Source organism: Meles meles, chromosome 9, assembly GCF_922984935.1.
Source record: "Meles meles chromosome 9, mMelMel3.1 paternal haplotype, whole genome shotgun sequence".
Classification (NCBI taxonomy): Eukaryota; Metazoa; Chordata; class Mammalia; order Carnivora; family Mustelidae; genus Meles; species Meles meles.
Window position 1 is genome coordinate 78,135,172 of NC_060074.1, and position 18,065 is coordinate 78,153,236.

At 35.4% G+C, this 18,065-nt stretch overlaps 1 protein-coding gene and 1 pseudogene across 4 annotated transcripts in view; both read right to left on the reverse strand.

Moving 5' to 3' along the window:
• Window positions 1-18,065, reverse strand: part of PDE1A (phosphodiesterase 1A) — a 344,943-nt gene that overhangs the window by 97,714 nt on the left and 229,164 nt on the right. The window lies entirely within an intron of this gene.
• Window positions 3,925-4,106, reverse strand: LOC123951197 (annotated as a pseudogene).

Below are 18,065 nucleotides of genomic sequence, written 5' to 3' on the forward strand. Positions count from 1 at the left end.
ATGATGGTTATAAATAAATCTATAGTTAATATCATTAGTAAAGTTAAATAACAGAATGCTTTCCTCCAAACATCAGAAATAAGGAAGGGTCTACTCTTACCTCAGTTATTCATCACTGTACTGGATCTTACAGCCAATGCAATAAGGCAAGAATAAAACGCATCCAAATTGGAAAAGAAGCAATAAAACAATCTTTGTTCAGAGGCAATATGATTCTCTAAGTAGTAAATCTGATAGAATATATCAAAAAGCTACTAAAAGTATAAATGATTTTGACGAGTTTTCAATACAGACAAACAGATAAGGAAAAGTCAATATCCTTTCTATATGATAGTAATGGACAATTTGAAATTAAAATGACAAGCAGTATCATTTAAAATCATACCCAAAAGACATATGCCTAAAAAAATAATATGGAAACCCTATACATAAAAGCTACAGAACATTGCTGAAAGGAATCAAAGTAGACTTACATAAAGGTGATGTACTGTGTTCATGGATTGAAAGACTTGCTATTGTTAACATAATTTCCCCCAGGCTTTTGTTATTGTTGCATATATCGACATGCTGATTCAAAACAAATGTAACAAAAAGAACAAGTTGGAGACTTACACTATTTCAATACTTATAAGACTTTAAGACTTACTTTATTTTTTTTTAAATTTTATTTATTTATTTGAGAGACAGCACACAAGAAAGGGGGAGGGGCAGAGGAAGAGGGAAAAGCAGACTCCCCACTGAGCAGGGATATTAACAAGGGACCCAGGATCCCAGGATCTCAAGACTATGACCTGAGCTGAAGGCAGTTGCTTAACTGACTGAGCCACCCAGGTGCTCCTTCAAGACTTATTTTAGAGCTACAAGACAGCATAGTATTGGCACAAAAACAAACACATAGATCAGTGGAACACAGTAGAGAGCCCAACTATAGACCTACAACTCTATGGTCAAATAATCTTTGACAAAGCAGGAAAAATTATACAGTGGAAAAAAGTCTCTTCAATAAATGGTGCTGGGAAAATTGGACAGCTATGTATAGAAGGATGAAACTTGACCATTCTCTTACACTATACACAAAGATAAACTCAAAATGAATAAAAGACCTCAATGTGAGGCAGGAATCTATCAGAATCCTAAAGAGAACATAGGCAGTAACCTCTTCGACATTGGACAAAGCAACTTCTTTCAAGACATGTCTCCAAAAGCAAAGGAAACAAAAGCAAAAATGAACTTTTCGGACTTCATCAAGATCAAAAGCTTCTGCACAGCAAAGGAAACAGGTCAACAAAACAAAAATGCAACCCACAGAATGGGAGAAGATATGCACAAATGACCCTAGAGACAAAGGTCTGATATCCAAGGTCTTTATAGACCTTTATAAACTCAAACTGGACACACACAAAACAGATAATCATATCAAAAAATGGGCAGAAGACATGAATGGACACTTCTCCAATGAAAACACACAAATGGCTAACAGACACATGAAAGAATGTTCATCATCATTAGCCATCAGGGAGATTCAAATCAAAACCACATTGGGATACCACCTTACACCAGTTAGAGTGGCCAAAATCAACAAGACAGTAAACAACATGTGTTGGAGAGGATGTGGAGAAAGGGGAACCCTCTTACACTGTTGGTGGGAATGCAAGTTGGTGCAGCCACTTTGGAGAACAGTGTGGAGATTCCTCAAGAAATTAAAAATAGAGCTTCCCTATGACCCTGCAACTGCACTACTGGGTATTTATCCCAAAGATACAGATGTAGTGAAAAGAAGGGCGACCTGTACCCCAATGTTTATTGCAGCAATGGCCACGGTTGCCACACTGTGGAACCAAGATGCCCTTCAACAGACAAATGGATAAAGAAGATATGGTTCAAAAAAAAAAGAAGAAGATATGGTCCACATATAGAATGGAGTATTATGCCTTCATCAGAAAGGATGAATACCCAACTTTTATATCAACATGGATGGGACTGGAAGAGATTATGCTGAATGAAATAAATCAAAGCAGAGAGAGTCAATTATCATATAGTTTCAATTACTTGTGCAGCATACGGAATAACACAGAGGACATTGGGAGATGGAGAGGAGAAGTAAGTGGGGGTAAATCGGAGGGGGAGACAAACCATGAGAGACTGTGGACCCTGAGAAACAAACTGAGGGTTTTGGAGGGGAAAGGAGTGGGCTTGGGTAAGCCTGGTGGTGGGTATTAAGGAGGGCACATATTGCATGGAGCACTGGGTGTGGTGCTTAAACAATGAATCTTGGAACAATGAAAAAGAATTAAATTAAAAGAAAAAAAAGCTACAGTAATCAGTATGGTAAAAATACCACAATATGGTACATTACTAGCAGCAGCATAGATTGATAGATCAATGGAACAGAATGTAGTCTAGAAAGATATCTATTGATATATAGAATAGATTTTGGAAAATGGTGCAAAAATAATTTAGTGGAAAAAGGATAGTCTTCACAAAAAATGGTGCTGGATAAATAGAAATATCTATGTGTGAAAGGAACTGTGATCCATACATGTATCACAGATCTAAATGTATATCCTAGAACTATAAACCTAGAAGAAAACATAGGAGAAAATATTGTCATCTTGACTCAGCCAAAGATGTCTTATATACAGCACTTAAAGCACTACCTATGAAAAAATAATAAGTTGAACTTCATCAATATTAAGAGCTTCTGTTCTTCAGAGACATTTCAAAGAATGAAAAGAAAAGCCATAGACTGGAAGAAAATATTTGCAAATCATATATCTTTTTTTTAAGATTTTATTTATTTATTTGAGAGAGCACACAAGAGCACAAGCAGGGAGAGCAGCAGAAGGAAAGGGAGAGGCAGTTTCCCTGCCAAGTAAGGAGCCTAATGTGGGACTTGATCCCAGGATTCCAGGATCATGACCTGAGCCGAAGGCAGACACTCAACTGACTGAGCCACCCAGGCGCCCCTGAAAATCATATATCTGATAAAGGATTCCTATCCAAAACATAAAGATCTTGCAAAACTCAATCATAACAAGACAAGCAACCCAATACAAAATTTGCAAATGATTTGAACAAACTCTTCACTAAAAAAGATATATTTACAACAAATAATTTGAGCATCTTTGAGAAGACGCTCAAAATTACTAATCATTAGAAAAAATAAAATTAAAACATAATAATGAGATGCAACCAACCACCTATTAGAATAGTCAAAAGTAAAGTAACTGGTTATATGAAATATTGGCAAAGATGTTAAGCAACTAAAATTACCATATGCTATAGTTGGGAATGTAAATAGGTACAGTCATTTTGAAAGCAGTTTCTTAAAAAGTTAAACATACATGTACCATATGAATCAGCCATTCTATTCTTTGGTGAAGAGAACAAGAAATATATGTCCTTTCAAAGACTTGTACACAAGTGTTCAAAGAAGCTTTATTTGTAATAGCCCCAAACGGGAAACAATCCAAATATTCATCAACAGTGAAGAGACAAACTAGGACATATCCAACCAAAGAAGTTCTATGCAGCAAAAAAGGAATGAACTACTGACATGAGTAAATGCCAAATAATTATGCTGAGTGAAATAAGATATGTGCATACTGCGTAATTCCATTTATACAAAATTGTAGAAAATGCAAAGGATTCTTATAGTGACAGGAAGCAGATCAGTGGTTGCCTGGGAATGGAGGAGGTGGGGATTGGGAAGGAAAGGGAGGAAAGTATTACAAAGGAGCTCAAGAAAGCTTTTGAAATTAAGAGAAATGTTAATTTTCTTAATTGTGGTCGTGGTTCCATAAGTGTATGCATATGTCAATTTTTACCAAATTATAACTTAAAACTAAAATATGTAATCAGTAATTTGAGATAGAAAAGGGGCATATGCAAAATAGATGCTTCTTACATATCTTCATTTTTCATCAATTTAATTAAATACTAAAATTCTAACATACACATCGGAGACATGAAAAAAATATGAACCAGCATTACACTCCTAATCTTTTCCCAATGGAAATGACATCAGTCTTTGATAATTTTTCAATTAGCAATAATCGCGCCTCGGATAAACCTCATTGGCTATGATACTGCCACTGCGCAAAGCTAGTCTTTGATAATTTTTGAGACTTTTAATATCAGGTTGAATATTATGAACAGATTCTGATCTTCTTAGCTTTTTGGAGGGACTTCCTTACCTTCGAATGATCAGAACACTTAAACGAAGACAGAAATGAAAATAGAAACACTATTTTTGAAAATTACTGTCTCTGTGATTCAATAAACAGTTACAGACTAGAAACAATTTCTATCTTTAAACAATGAATATTTAGCTGTAGAAATGATTGAATATTTTTTTATTCAAATATAGAGCTGCAATGTTTGAAATGAAAAAATACTCAGCATAAACTGGTGTCATTTTCTTAATCAACTACTGCAAATACTGTTAAGTTACCTACTAAGATACTGCTGCATGACCCCATCTTGCAGAAGGACCACATGCATAACTAAGATACTGAAAAATCTTCTCTATCTATGCAAGTCATTATTAATTCTAGGATATAAACTATCCAGGACATTCTTAATTCTATAGAGCCTGCATAATAAATAAATTAATAAATACAATTCAAAAGAGAATTGATAATTGTTAAATCCCTATTAACATCCCCATTGGTGACCTTATTGAAACACAAAAGTGAGAAAGATGTAGTTCTAGTAACAGCATACTGAGAAGCGTAAAAGATAAAGTACAATAGTATCTATAGCAGGTATTAACATTAACACTAAAAGATGGCCTTACACAGGAGTGCAACAAAAACCCACAAATATGGACTGTCAACAAAGAAGCTACTATGTAGTTTTCAGTGAGTTCTGTTGTCTCTGATTCCAATATCATAAAAAATGATAGTAAGAAGCCATTAAATTTTGAAATTCTCTTATCTACTCTGCAGCTAAGTGCTTAGGAAACTAAATCCTAACCTCAGTCTAAGAAGCAAGGCGTACAGATTTAAAGTATTTTTAAGACATTTTTCTTTCACTTACTTAAATACTATAATTGTAAAGCTCCTGTTACCTTTATTTTATGAGATAAATGATTCCTAAAACAATTGGTATCATTAAAAACAATGGGAACAATTGTATGACAAATGTTATTAACCTTTAAGATAAGTTTACATTCTACATTTAAACGAACAAAATATCCAAATGAGGTGGAGAATATATGAAAGACAAGTATTCTTTTTTGGAAAAGTATTTTTTTTTTTAAGTACGAAGGAATATATAATTATTCTCTCTCATCTCCCAAAATCACAATTTAGGTAAACTGTTTATCACTTTACTTCAAGTAAACTTTTTTTTTTTAAGATTTTATTCATTTCTTTGAGACAGAGAGAGAGCATGAGCAGAGGGGAGGAGCAGAAGCACAGAGAGAAACAGACTCCCTGCTCAGCAAGGAGCCTAACACGGGGCTCAATCCCAGAACCCTGAGATCACAACCAAGCCAAAGTCAGATGCTCAACCAACCGAGCCACACAGGTGCCCTTCAAGTAAACTTTTTATTATAGAAATGGGCATGCATAATTCGCAGCATGTAGAAGAATTCCTTCTAAGTACAGAGACACAAACACTCAAATAGTTTGAAATGCTTTCAAGATCAATTTTTTCCTATTTGTAGGCAAAAGAACAGTAAGATCATATTGACTTTACAGAGGGAACCAATCATTTGTGCCTCGATACTTTACTTCTCTGGAATACTATGAACTGTGTGGATTTTCCAGGATTTTCTTTAAAGGTTATATATTTAAGCATATATATATATATATTAAATATATATATGAATACACATATATTTAAACACACATTTAAATCTATAAATATATTACAGATTTAAATATATATATAGGTGTTGATAAAAACATAAATATGCTATATATATGTGTGTGTGTATGTATATATACATATATATATACATATAAATTTTGGAAACAAGCAGTTCACAGCTTGCTCACCCTTCAGTGACGCTAAGCAGGTGACAAGCACTACCTATGCACAGAGAGATTTTAATCACTTTTCAGAGCCACACTCTTAATATTAATGGCCTGTCAACAGTGAGCAAGCATAGAAAAGAAAACTTCCAACATGAAAAACATAGACAAATATAAATAAAATTTTAAAAAACTTGGGGAAAACAGAAACAATACAAAGACCAAAGGAAAACTTTTAAAAAATGAGAAAGTAAGATATTCCTTTGGGCAAAATAAGAGATTCATCCAGGAAACAAGAATATGATGCTATTTTTAAAAATGGAAAAAATGGTATTGAAGAAACTCTTTGAAGTAAATCCTAAAGATTTACATAAAAATGTCAAAAAAGGAGTAGAGAACGAAGTCTAATATCCTACAGAGGACAAAAAGACAGCAAGAGGTTATCTTATCTTATAAAGATAAGAAAATTAGAGGACCAGTTCAGGAGATCTAATATCCAGTGTACTAACTTTCTAGACATCAAGGCTAGAGGAAATGATGAAAGAAAAAGTCAATTACGCAGAACTAAGATTCTCCATTTTGAAAGGGCCCACCAGGGTCAGTTTCGTGGGCATGTGACCTGGTGGTCATATAGGACCTTGTGCTTAGAAGCACTCGTTGTATAGTGCTCTGCTGTCACTACCCTGAAATTCTTAATAGTTTTTGAAAAAGAAGCCCCACAACTTCATTTTGCACTAGGCCTTGTATGTTATGTAGCTGGTATGAGGTCAACCTAGAATTCTATATGCAGCCAAACTTTCAAATTTGAAGAAAGAATAAAGGCTTTTTCAGATATTCAATGACTCCCAGAAGAATTTGACTTTCCATGCACTCTTTTTTAGGAAGCCACTGAGAGGCATTTGACCAAAACAAGGACATAACACGAGTCTCGTGCAGATAGGTGAAGAAGGGAAGTCTCTGAATAAGAGATATGTGACCATCCTAGAAATTAACTAGTCTAGATGAAGTATAGTGCAGAGGAAAAGATGTAGGGGAAGAAATGGAACTGATGAACAATGGAACCGACAAAGTATTTGGAACTTTGTTTTGACAGATCAGTTGAGCATTCATAAAATTATAAAATATATATGAAAAATACAATAATCATGAAATGAAGGAGAAAGAAGAAAGTTATATAAGACAGGAAAGCCATTTGATTGACATTTTGATTGGCAAGTGAATAATATTTAGAAATCACACTGCTTACAAACACAAGTGACTTAAAAACGAAATAAGGTACAGTATGACTGTTGAAAAGATGAGAGTAAAGAAGTTGGCCAAATGAATGTATGAGAGCTATTTCCTCTGTTATTAACATGGCTGTCCATTGATAAATCTGAAATTGATATGACTTGGAAATATGCTGAAGTAGGAAGAAATAAAAAGAACTAAACCACTAAAATTTTTACCTCTGGAAAATTCGCTGCTGATTTTGATAATAATAAAAATAATTTTAGTGACATAATCCCCTATTAAAGTAGAATATTCAATATCCTGCCAACAACACAAATGACTTAACCTAAGTCAGGCCCTTTACTTGGTAGTTTTGGAATCACTGACCATGAAAAATTTAAATGACTGAAAATAACGAGATGTCAAAATTCATCTTGAATTAAAAACAAAGACTGAAAGGGTACAAAGTATCCCAAACATGAGTGATGGTTAATGATGAATTCTAGTTGTTTTAGGCTTTAAGACACATAGTGAAGCCAAGGGAAACACAATTACACATGATGAATATACACCCATTCATCGCATGTTCCAGGCTCATGAATTAAACTAACAGAAAAAAGGCACTAATGTTTTAGATGTGAGGTAGACACCCAAAGGGAAATATACATATATTATGTGAAAAAGAGATAGAGTGCTATGAGGAAATAGCATAAAGATTGAGAGCAGTTTGAACTATGACGGATGAATTTATTACATATTTTATTGCATATGTATGTAATAAGTATGCAATTTATTACATATTACACAGTTTTTTGAAAAATCAGAGAAAGATACATTGAGTAGTGCTACAAAAGTCTAATAATTAGAATGTGGTTGAGAGAGAAGGAAGAGGTTGCGCATGCCAAGAGCACCATGAAACTGAGGCGTTCCTGAAGAAATAAGCAACTGAAAACCAGCCAAGCCATGTATTCTAACAGCTGAGCAAAACAACTTCAGCACCAGTTCCACAAAAAATAACAAAGGCACGTTTAAAAGTGGGCTTAAGACATTTACTCTTAATAGAGTACCTTGTAACAACAGACTTCAAAAATATACTAGCAGAGAAGGAAAATTGATCATATTAAAATATACTTTTAAAGAACTGTGCATTAAAAAAAAAACTATGAAAAGAAAGTACAAGTCTGCTACACAAGCATCTGGAACCACAGATAAAGCTGACATGGAAGCCTTCCTAGAAACAAAGAGGGAGAAGGAACTATCCTGGCTTTTCTCATCCTCCTCACCTATCCTGCAACCTCCTCACAGTATCTGCCACTGGCCAAATCTCGCCAGGTGCCAGTTTACATGGGCACCTGGGAAATTCAGCTGGGATGATATGGAGTAGAGCAGGAATAAGGCAAGGAATAGATCTGAGGGAAAACAGGTCCTAAAACATAAGACATGGTCCCAGAAAGTGTCAGAAATTTTTTCTGAGAGTTGGAAATAAGGCAGAAAGGTGGGTGGCATGTCTTTTCTGTCATGTTAGGGCAAAGCTAACCAAGAATTATCTGGAGGAATGTATTTAGTTCTCCTCACTTTTTACTATTGATTAAAGAATTCAGATGTCTTGAAGCTACTTGTTCAGTGTGCTTGCAGATTTTTGTCTGGTACAAATGAAAAAAAATTATCTGGTAGAATAGACAATCTGACATGTTTAAGACCTCGTTAGACATTAGCTAGTTGTGCATCTAACCCAGCAATCTTATTGTGCATTGTCTATGTACACCTACTTTTTTAAATGCATTTTTAACTAGTTATAACTTTTTTTAAAAAGATTTTTTATTTATTTGACAGGGAGAGGGAGATCACAAGTAGGCAGAAGAGTGGCAGGCAGAGAGAGAGGGGGAAGAAGGCTCCCTGCTGAGCAGAGAGCCCGATGTGGGGCTCGATCCCAGGACCCTGAGATCATGACCTGAGCCGAAGGCAGAGGCTCAACCCACTGACCCACCCAGGTGGCCCAACTAGTTATAACTTCTTATTTATTCCTTCATTATTAGTGACTGAAAGAAAAACTTGGTACATGTTCAGTTTGTATTTGCATGTCATGATTTTATCTTTTTAAAAGTATATTTTAAGGAAAGTACAACAAGTGTCTGTACAATTTATCCCAACTCAGCTAGCATAATAAGTAATGCCATTAACTCCAGAGAAGAAGAATATAACAGATACAAAAATAATGACCAGAAAATACTTCCTCACTTCTTTTCTTCCTTCCCTTCCTTTCTATTTCTTTTTTCTCTTTCTATCAGAACTAATAAAGCCATGGCTCTCGTGAGTTCCTAGAATATAGATATAAAAATCAATGAAAATTGGCCCTAAAAATAGCAACTTGTTTGGGAAAGAACACTTTCCCTCCAGATCCACACAGCAGTAGTGCTATGCTCACTCACTTGATTTTTCTTTTTTATCTTTTTCAACACACAGTATCATATTAGTTTTAGTGCACAATATAGTGATTCTCATTTTTTTGATGACTAAAAATACAGATCAAGCACTGAGTCTGTCCCAGAAATGCATCTCAGTTTCACTGCTCAATCACAGAAAAGTTTTTGACGTTATTTTTGCTTCTCTTATAAGTCTTTATTTACTCCTAATTGAGTCAAACAAGGTAAATAATTCAGAAAGATGGATTTCTGATTTTTAAACATGGAATGACATGCTAAACAGTAAGAAAACTGCCCTCAGTCAGTTGTTCTCATGACTTGTTTTCAGAGAATCCTCAGTGGTCTGGGTTTTCTTCCTACAGAGTTGTTGATGCTAGAATGAAACCTCATATAAGGTGCTTTTCTGCAAATTCCTCCAATTTGACTGAGGTCAATGCAATCCTATCTGTATTGAGATGCACTGCTAGTTTTCTACAGGAACTCAACTGCTCCATAAGACAATAATGTGGAAAGAAACACTAACAGGAGTTTCTTCATGTGAAATGGTTCACAAAATCTATTAGGGTCCTTATCCAACTTTCTTGAGTCCTGGCCATGACTTGGTTACAGTGAGTGCCTTCATTAGACAACCTTCAATAGACAGTCACTGTCTACTCAAAGTCAATCAGTCCACATCACTAGACAGACATCAGACCTATGACATATTAACTATAACCATATGTGATCTGGCCAGGAGAATATGATGACTTCTTTCTGGAAGATCAAGATTTCTTTATAAAATATCTTTGATATTTTATATCAAATATAGGACAGTTTCTTGGGAAAATCTTTAATTCATATCCCTTTCCTTTATCCCTACAAAGATTCCAACTCCTATCAAAATAAGGATTAATCTAGAAGTGGGCACAGTTGAAAATGTGTTTTAACATGCTTAAACAATTGACTCAGATCAAGCATTTTCATTTCAAAGTTTCCAGTGGTTATGGCATAAACACTCAACAATTTGCTCGGGCAGATAACCTAGGACATCAACTTTTGACAATGTTTTTCCAGATCTTTAAGCATAAATGCTGAACTAAAGATTTCGATTCTGTGTTTAGGTAGCCTTAAATAGAGAGAAGATTTAGTTTTAGAACTGAGTTTTCAAAGAAACAGTGATCAGGGGAGGGAATGCCTGGGTGGCTCAGTTGGTTGTCTGACTCTCGATTTCTGCTCAGGTCCCGATCTCAGGGTTGTGGGATCAGCTGAACACTGGGCTCTGTGCTCAGCTTGGGGTCTGCTTGTCCCTTTCCATCTGCTCCTTGCCCCCCCCCCCCAATCTCTTTCTCCCTCTGTCTCTCAAATCAATAAATACAGTATTTTGTTTTAAAAAAAGCAGTGATCAGTAAAATTGACATTTCTATCATGTCAGAAAGATTTATGAATTACTTTGCTTCTTTAGCAGTTAAACATAGGTTGATCTGGCACACAAGGTAGTGAAGACATTTTTAGTGTTTTATGGACAACACTTCAAGATCACAGAGATACTTGTCAATGCGAAAATCAAAGTGAAAACACTAATTTATGCAGGTCCAAATGGTAGAACAGGCTCAGAAGTCAACACCTGCTTGATATTACAGAAAGGGTCCTTACCATGGTAAATTCCATCCTGTTCTTTACAGTAGTTCAGCAGTAGTTAATTTGGGGGAGGGGTGGAGAGAAATTTGGTAGAATTGAATAACCCAAGAAGGTTTTAAGTACTTTAAAAAAAATTTTTAAAAGAAGAGCAAACACAGTTTAAATAGATTTGTACAGAGTGGTAAAAACTTGAGAACTGATGTGAAAGCTTGAAGTTGAAATTCCAAGGTTCAGCTCATTTCTTTTTTTCTTTTTCCAGTCCAAACCCCTTATACAGTCAAATAATAGAGGCTTTTACTGTTTCTTAGAGACACCCCATAAGTAAACTATTAAACAATTACTAGGGTATAATGAAAATAGGGTAGGTAACTGTAATCCTTAAAAAGTAGATTTTCATTTTTTAGTGTGGTTTTTATTATATAAATTATTATTTATATTATGATAAGGGCAATGAATGTTCACTATAAATAGGCAGAGGACGAGCAGATTTTCAACAGTCTATAGCAGGAGAAAAAAATACCATCCTATAATTCTTAGCCAGTAAAACCTTAATCATTGTGCTAGACAGGAACTCACAAAGCGTGCTACCACCATAGAACTAGGGGCTCTCTAACTTATGTAATAAGGTAGAAAGATTATTCTCTCTTTGCTTATTTACTTAAGGTCCATGCCCCTTTGGGTTTAACAGCTATGCTTGCTTTTCAGAATAATCTCACAGTACAGAAATTTCATCTGCCTTTTATGTTCCCAGAATTAGAAAGAAATAGCTAGATATCAAAGACCAAAGACCCATTTTCTCCCCATCTTCTTTAGGATTGGTTCCCGGGGAGCCAATGATCAATCAAAACAGAGAAGTTCTTGTTACTTGGAAGAAAAAACTTCCTGGTAGACTATACATTTACGAACCTGACTTTTTAAAAAACTTGCTCTCCGTTTCCTCCCATAGTGAATTTATTTTTTAAATTTATTTTTTTAACATGTAAAGTATTATTTGCCCCAGGGGTACAGGTCTGTTAATCATCAGGCTTACACATTTCACAGAACTCACCATAGCACATAAACTCCCCAATGTCTATAACCCAGCCACCCTATCCCTACCAGCAACCCTCAGTTTGTTTTGTGAGATTGAGTCTCGTGGTTTGTCTCCCTCCCGATCCCTTCTAGTGAATTCATTTTTTAAAAATGTTAATTTATTTATTTGAGAGTGAATATAAGTACACAGGTGGGGAGGGGCAGAGAAATAGAGAGAGAGAGAGTGAATCTCAAGCAGACACCCCAATGAATGCAGAGCCCAATGCAGGGTTTGATATCCCTACCCTAAGTTCATGACCTGAGCCCAAGTTCAACCAGCAGAACCACTCACTTGCTCCCAGAGTGAATGCACTTGTAAGAGTATCAGTCCTGGTTTCCTACCTCTATCCTTTTGGACTTCAAATTTATAGCATCTAACTATTTTAAGAAGATTTTTCTAAGATCTAAGATGTGAAGGTTTTAATTTTTTTCTTTCTTATTCTTTGGCCTTTACTTTTAAAACATTTTTGTCAAAGTAAATCATTCACAGATATTTAATTCTTTCATAAAAATTAACAGGTTTTTTTTTTTCACCCTCTCAGTCAAACTCTGTGTTCTTTTCACCAGAGACATCTACTTTAAAATATTTTGGTTGTTTCTTCTGGGATTTTTCTCCATATTTTTATTTATTTATTTATTAAAATTTTTATTTATTTATTTGGCAGAGATCACAGGTAGGCAGAGAGGCAGGCAGAGAGAGAGGAGGAAGCAGGCTCCCCGCTGAGCAGAGAGCCCGACATGGGGCTGATCCCAGGACTCTGGGATCGTGATCTGAGCCGAAGGCAGAGGCTCTAACTCACTGAGCCACCCAGGCGCCCACCATATTTTTAAATGGGCTATTTATTCTTTGATTTTTTGACTTATCAATATTGGATATTGCCTATTGGCTTCCTGTTATGATAGATGAGTACTTAGGTCTTTTATATTTCTGACTGGCTGTTTTACATTACCCTAAATTCCCAACACTATTCTATACTACTCTTAACTTAATAATCAATATTTACATTTTTATGATCATGTACACAATGCTCATTACATGGCCAAAAAGTGTATAAAGGTTACATTTCCATTCCTGGATTTTAAAAAATCTCCTGAAGTTATTAAGTACCTCATTTTAACTACCACTATTTTCTCTATGTCAGTGCTAAAATTTTCCCCCAAATCCCATTTACATCTGCCAAATATCTATCAGGAATTTCTCCCCTTTTATTCTGGAGACTTGCATCTTATACCTCTTTTTATTCTAGCTCAAATCTGGAAGAGCTGCTCTCCAAATCTGAAACATAGCTATCATCCTAAAACCTGGCTTGGCTCCACCCCTTATGTTATGGATCCCCTGTTTTTGGATTCAATGAAATCCTCTCTTCTGAATTCTCCCCTGTTTTACTGCAAAGACCCTATTCTCCAGTAGTTTCTAAGAAAGTAAGCATGTGACATAAATCTTTGAATCTCTGAATGCCCTCTAAAAGACTTTGTTCTTTCTTCCCATTCGATTGATACTATGAGAGCATATTCTAGATTGAGAAGCATTTTCTCTCAAAATTTGAAAACTTGCCTTTACTTCTTCTGCCAAGGAGAGACACGTGTTTGGTCACTCTGTTCTCTTCTGACAGTGACTCCTACTTCTCCTTCTCAAAATTTCATTGAAATATTCTATTTTCTAATGCCTTCTCTTTTTTTCCTCTTTGGCATTGTAGGTTTATACATTTTTACTCTTCTACTGTCATTTTAGGGAAGGTCTCAATTTGGAAGGGAAATAAATGCATGTGACAATCCACCATCTTAATCCAAAAGTAAGAATGTTCTTTTCTTACTGCGTAACTAAATTAGCAAAAAGAAGATAATGAAGTGTAGCTAAGATGAAAACTTCTTTTTGATGAAGTTCATAAATAACTGAACAAAATAACAATAATGAAGCAGAAAATTTACAGGGCTAGTAGAGTATTATCTATTTGGTATTGAGAAAAATCCTACGGTATTTTTCACAATTAAAAGATTATCTTTTTCTGGGATGGAAAAAAGTGACAGGGGAAAGTAGGAATAATTTATAGAGATAGAGATAGCAGAGATAATTGAATTTAATCTAGAAATTAGAAACTCAGTCTCTTCATTTCTATGCAGTTCTATACTTTTTCCTTCATTACTCCCTCTAAACCTGTAAAGGTCAAGGAGACGTACTCTAAGGGAATCTGTGTACTCCAAAATGTATGAGTCATTTTCATTTGCTAATTTTACCATTAATTTTCTGTCTCATCAGTTCCTTCAGCAGTTTTTTTTGAAGGTGTGATAGTCTCTCACCGGTGTGAGACTGGTTTTCCTACCGAAATTTCCTTCTCAAAAAAACTACTTAAAACAAGCCTTTGGAACAAATGGGCATGCAATCTTAAAATGATATGGATAAGGTAGTTAAATAATGTCAAGAAACCATCTGAATGCTAACTACATGGACTAGAAGGCACAACCTGAATTCTAGTAATCAAGTGTCCCCATGAAGGAGCCAGCTGCTGGGCAGCTGCTGGCACTGATGCTAAGAAAGGGAAAATGACAATGTATCCCCAATGCACATTAGATTCACCTTGTGCTTTTACAGCCAGAGAGCTGAAGAAATCAGTGGAGTGCGGCAAATGTCAGTATATGCAAAAGATGAAGTTGTGAAAATGTTAATTTTTTGAGCTATCTCTCTTGGTGGCTCCCTTAGACTGTTGTGCACTCAATCTGATTCAGCAAGTGAATACTGACTGAAAAGGCAAAATGGTTTCTTTCTTTCATGCAGTGAATAAGCAAATGGTCAATTCAGCTTCTAATATTATAGCCAAATGCTTTTGAGTTTAATATTAAATGTAGTTGATAGAATTTAGAGAAATAAGCCTTAGACTAAAAGGTAAAAGAAAAGAAACCACTGCGTTATTGATATCATTTTGTTTGTTTATTATTCAACACCTAATTTATTCCCCTGGTACCTGTGACTTTCTGTCATCCAAACAGTGTCACGTTCAAGGCAGTGATGCAGTTTTTGCAGACAGATGTTAATACCAGTTAGTTCAATAATAAAATGAGAGTAAGCCTGTCCAGTTAACTGGTGACTCAATTCACTCACCTCCACCACCAAAGATTTTTAGCCATGATCTTAACCTTTCTGCCACCTTTGCCATCAAGCATCCTCATCCCTTCTTGCTCCTGAGTCCTCTCCTCTGATCACTCCCTGCTTGCTCTCTGAGCCTTCCTCTATTACCTAACTCAGCTCAGTCTTGGCTGTTCCTCTCCTCTGGGAGGATATGGTCACTGTAGGGAGAAGTCACTGCACTCTTTTTTTAAAAAACAACTTTATTGAGACATCTTTGACATAAAAGTTGTATATATCTAAAGTGTACAGCTTAATGTTTTGATACGTGTGTGTGTGTGTGTGTGTGTGTGTGTATATGTATAGTGAAAAGATCACCACAATTGAACTAAATAACTTACCCATCACCTTTACATAGTTACCATGTGTATGGGGAGCTATTTTAAGATCTACTCTTTTAGCAAATTTTAGGTATATAATATGCCCTGACTTTAGCTATCAATCTTCTTTCCTAAGAAAAACTTTCTATGTGGATGTAATTCGCTGTTTTCCACTAATTAAGTTCATAGGTCCTTGTTACTGTTCTAATCAGCTTGCAGCAATCTTAACTCAAGATTACAAAACCTCAGCACAAAAGGATCCATTCTTACCAAATTTCAACTCTCAGTTCCACTGTACACAACACACCCAAGGATCCTAACATTGATGTCTTTTTACATTCATATCATATATCATATCCTAACATATCCAAATATTGAAGTTTGTGTAATGTATGTGTATGTATGTCTGTGTGTGTACATGTATTTGCGGACACAAAATTCCAAAAATCAGCATTATTTCCCCACATATAACAAGTATTGCATTGGATTTGTTGTACTTTACAAATGACTAATTCAATATATGAATATACAGTTTACATGTGTATCTTTTGGCATAATAAATCTCTTAGTCCTAAATTTCCATTGACAGTTCCATTCATTTGATATACTATTTAAGATATATCTGAAAGTCATAAATCTTATGTAATCCAAACAAAACCCTTAATGAAATATTCTCAACTTAAAAATGAGTACACGGAGGCTTAGAGTTTTAACTAATCTGTCCACATCTATACAGTGGAATAGTAGAAGAGGTATATCTAAACCAAGGCTCTATTTCTCAGAAATCCATTCTTTTCCCTTCTATGGCAAACTAGTAATAAGACCAAAGTTATACTTAAATATTGATCAATGTCAATACACAATAGGGAGGAATTATTTTCCTCTTAAATCCTTGAAGTTTAAACTGTCAACTTTTGATGTAATCATTCCTAAGGATTAGCAAACCTAACAGAAAAGTAGCAAATACCAGACATCTGTTCTCTGTCCACATATGTACAGCCATGTAAGTCCTATCATTAGTAGCAAATGGTCCCTTATATGGTATGATTACAGTGATTCTGATGGAATTAGTCAATCAGCAAATATTTCCAAGATAATAAAATACATTGCTTAAACTGTTATCCTTTGAGGAGTCTCCTTTATCAATATGAGAACATCATTTTAGTATGAAGTTTTAAACACACACACACACACACACACACACACACACACACACACACTTTATAACTCAGTAACAGCCTTCATTAAATGATATACAGTAAAAACTCTTAGGTTTGAAAAAATGATAAAACAATATAAGGCTCTGTTTGGGCTTCTGATATTACTTATTTCTGGACTTTAAAAAGATATTTTCAACTGTTAACTCAGAACAAATCATGAGTGATCATTAGTTTAACAAGGAAAGGCACAGGTTGAAGTTTTTCTGGAAGGAAACAAAAGACACATCCATCCAGGAGAAAAGAAATCATTTTTGGGAACTGAAGTCTTGACCGCAAAATAAAACATACAATGGATTCTTTTATTCTTTAAATGAAACAAGATGGGATTGGGAGGGAGACAAACCATAAATGACTCTTAATCTCACAAAACAAACTGGGGGTTGCTGGGGGGAGGTGGGATTGGGAGAGGGGGAGCGGGCTATGGACATTGGGGAGGGCAGGCGAACCATAAGAGACTATGGACTCTGAAAAACAACCTGAGGGTTTTGAAGGGTCAGGGGTGGGAGGTTGGGGGAACAGGTGGTGGGTGATGGGGAGGGCACGTTTTGCATGGAGCACTGGGTGTTGTGCAAAAAGAATGAATACTGTTACGCTGAAAAAATAAATAAAAAGGGGAAAAAAAAAAAAAAAGAAAATGAAGGCCAAAAAAAAAAAAAAAAAACAAAACATACAATGGAACATTACTATTACTTGGCTCTTTTTTCCTTTGGCAAAAATCTAAAGATTATAAAGTGAAAGTCAGACAAGGGAGAAATTAGTGGTTAGCTAGAATTCCATGGCAACACACCCACACTTGTGAAAGCATCATGGTTCTTTAAAGATTATACATTATCAAACCCCATCTTAACATCTTGTTCTAAGAATGATGCAAAATGTCAATAATACCTGAGCCCTAATGTCACTTAGGATTACTGGGGCATTAGAAGCTCAAAGAGGTGGTTCTGTAATAATAAAAATTCCCATTATCAATTCTGCCCTCTTTTTCTCCCTGATGCAGCTGAATTAAGTCCCAGCTTTCAAGCAAAGTGACCTGGGAGTCCTAACCTGTCCTATTGCAGGAAAGCATACAAACTTGAGATTTCAAAGGACTGTAAGGTAAG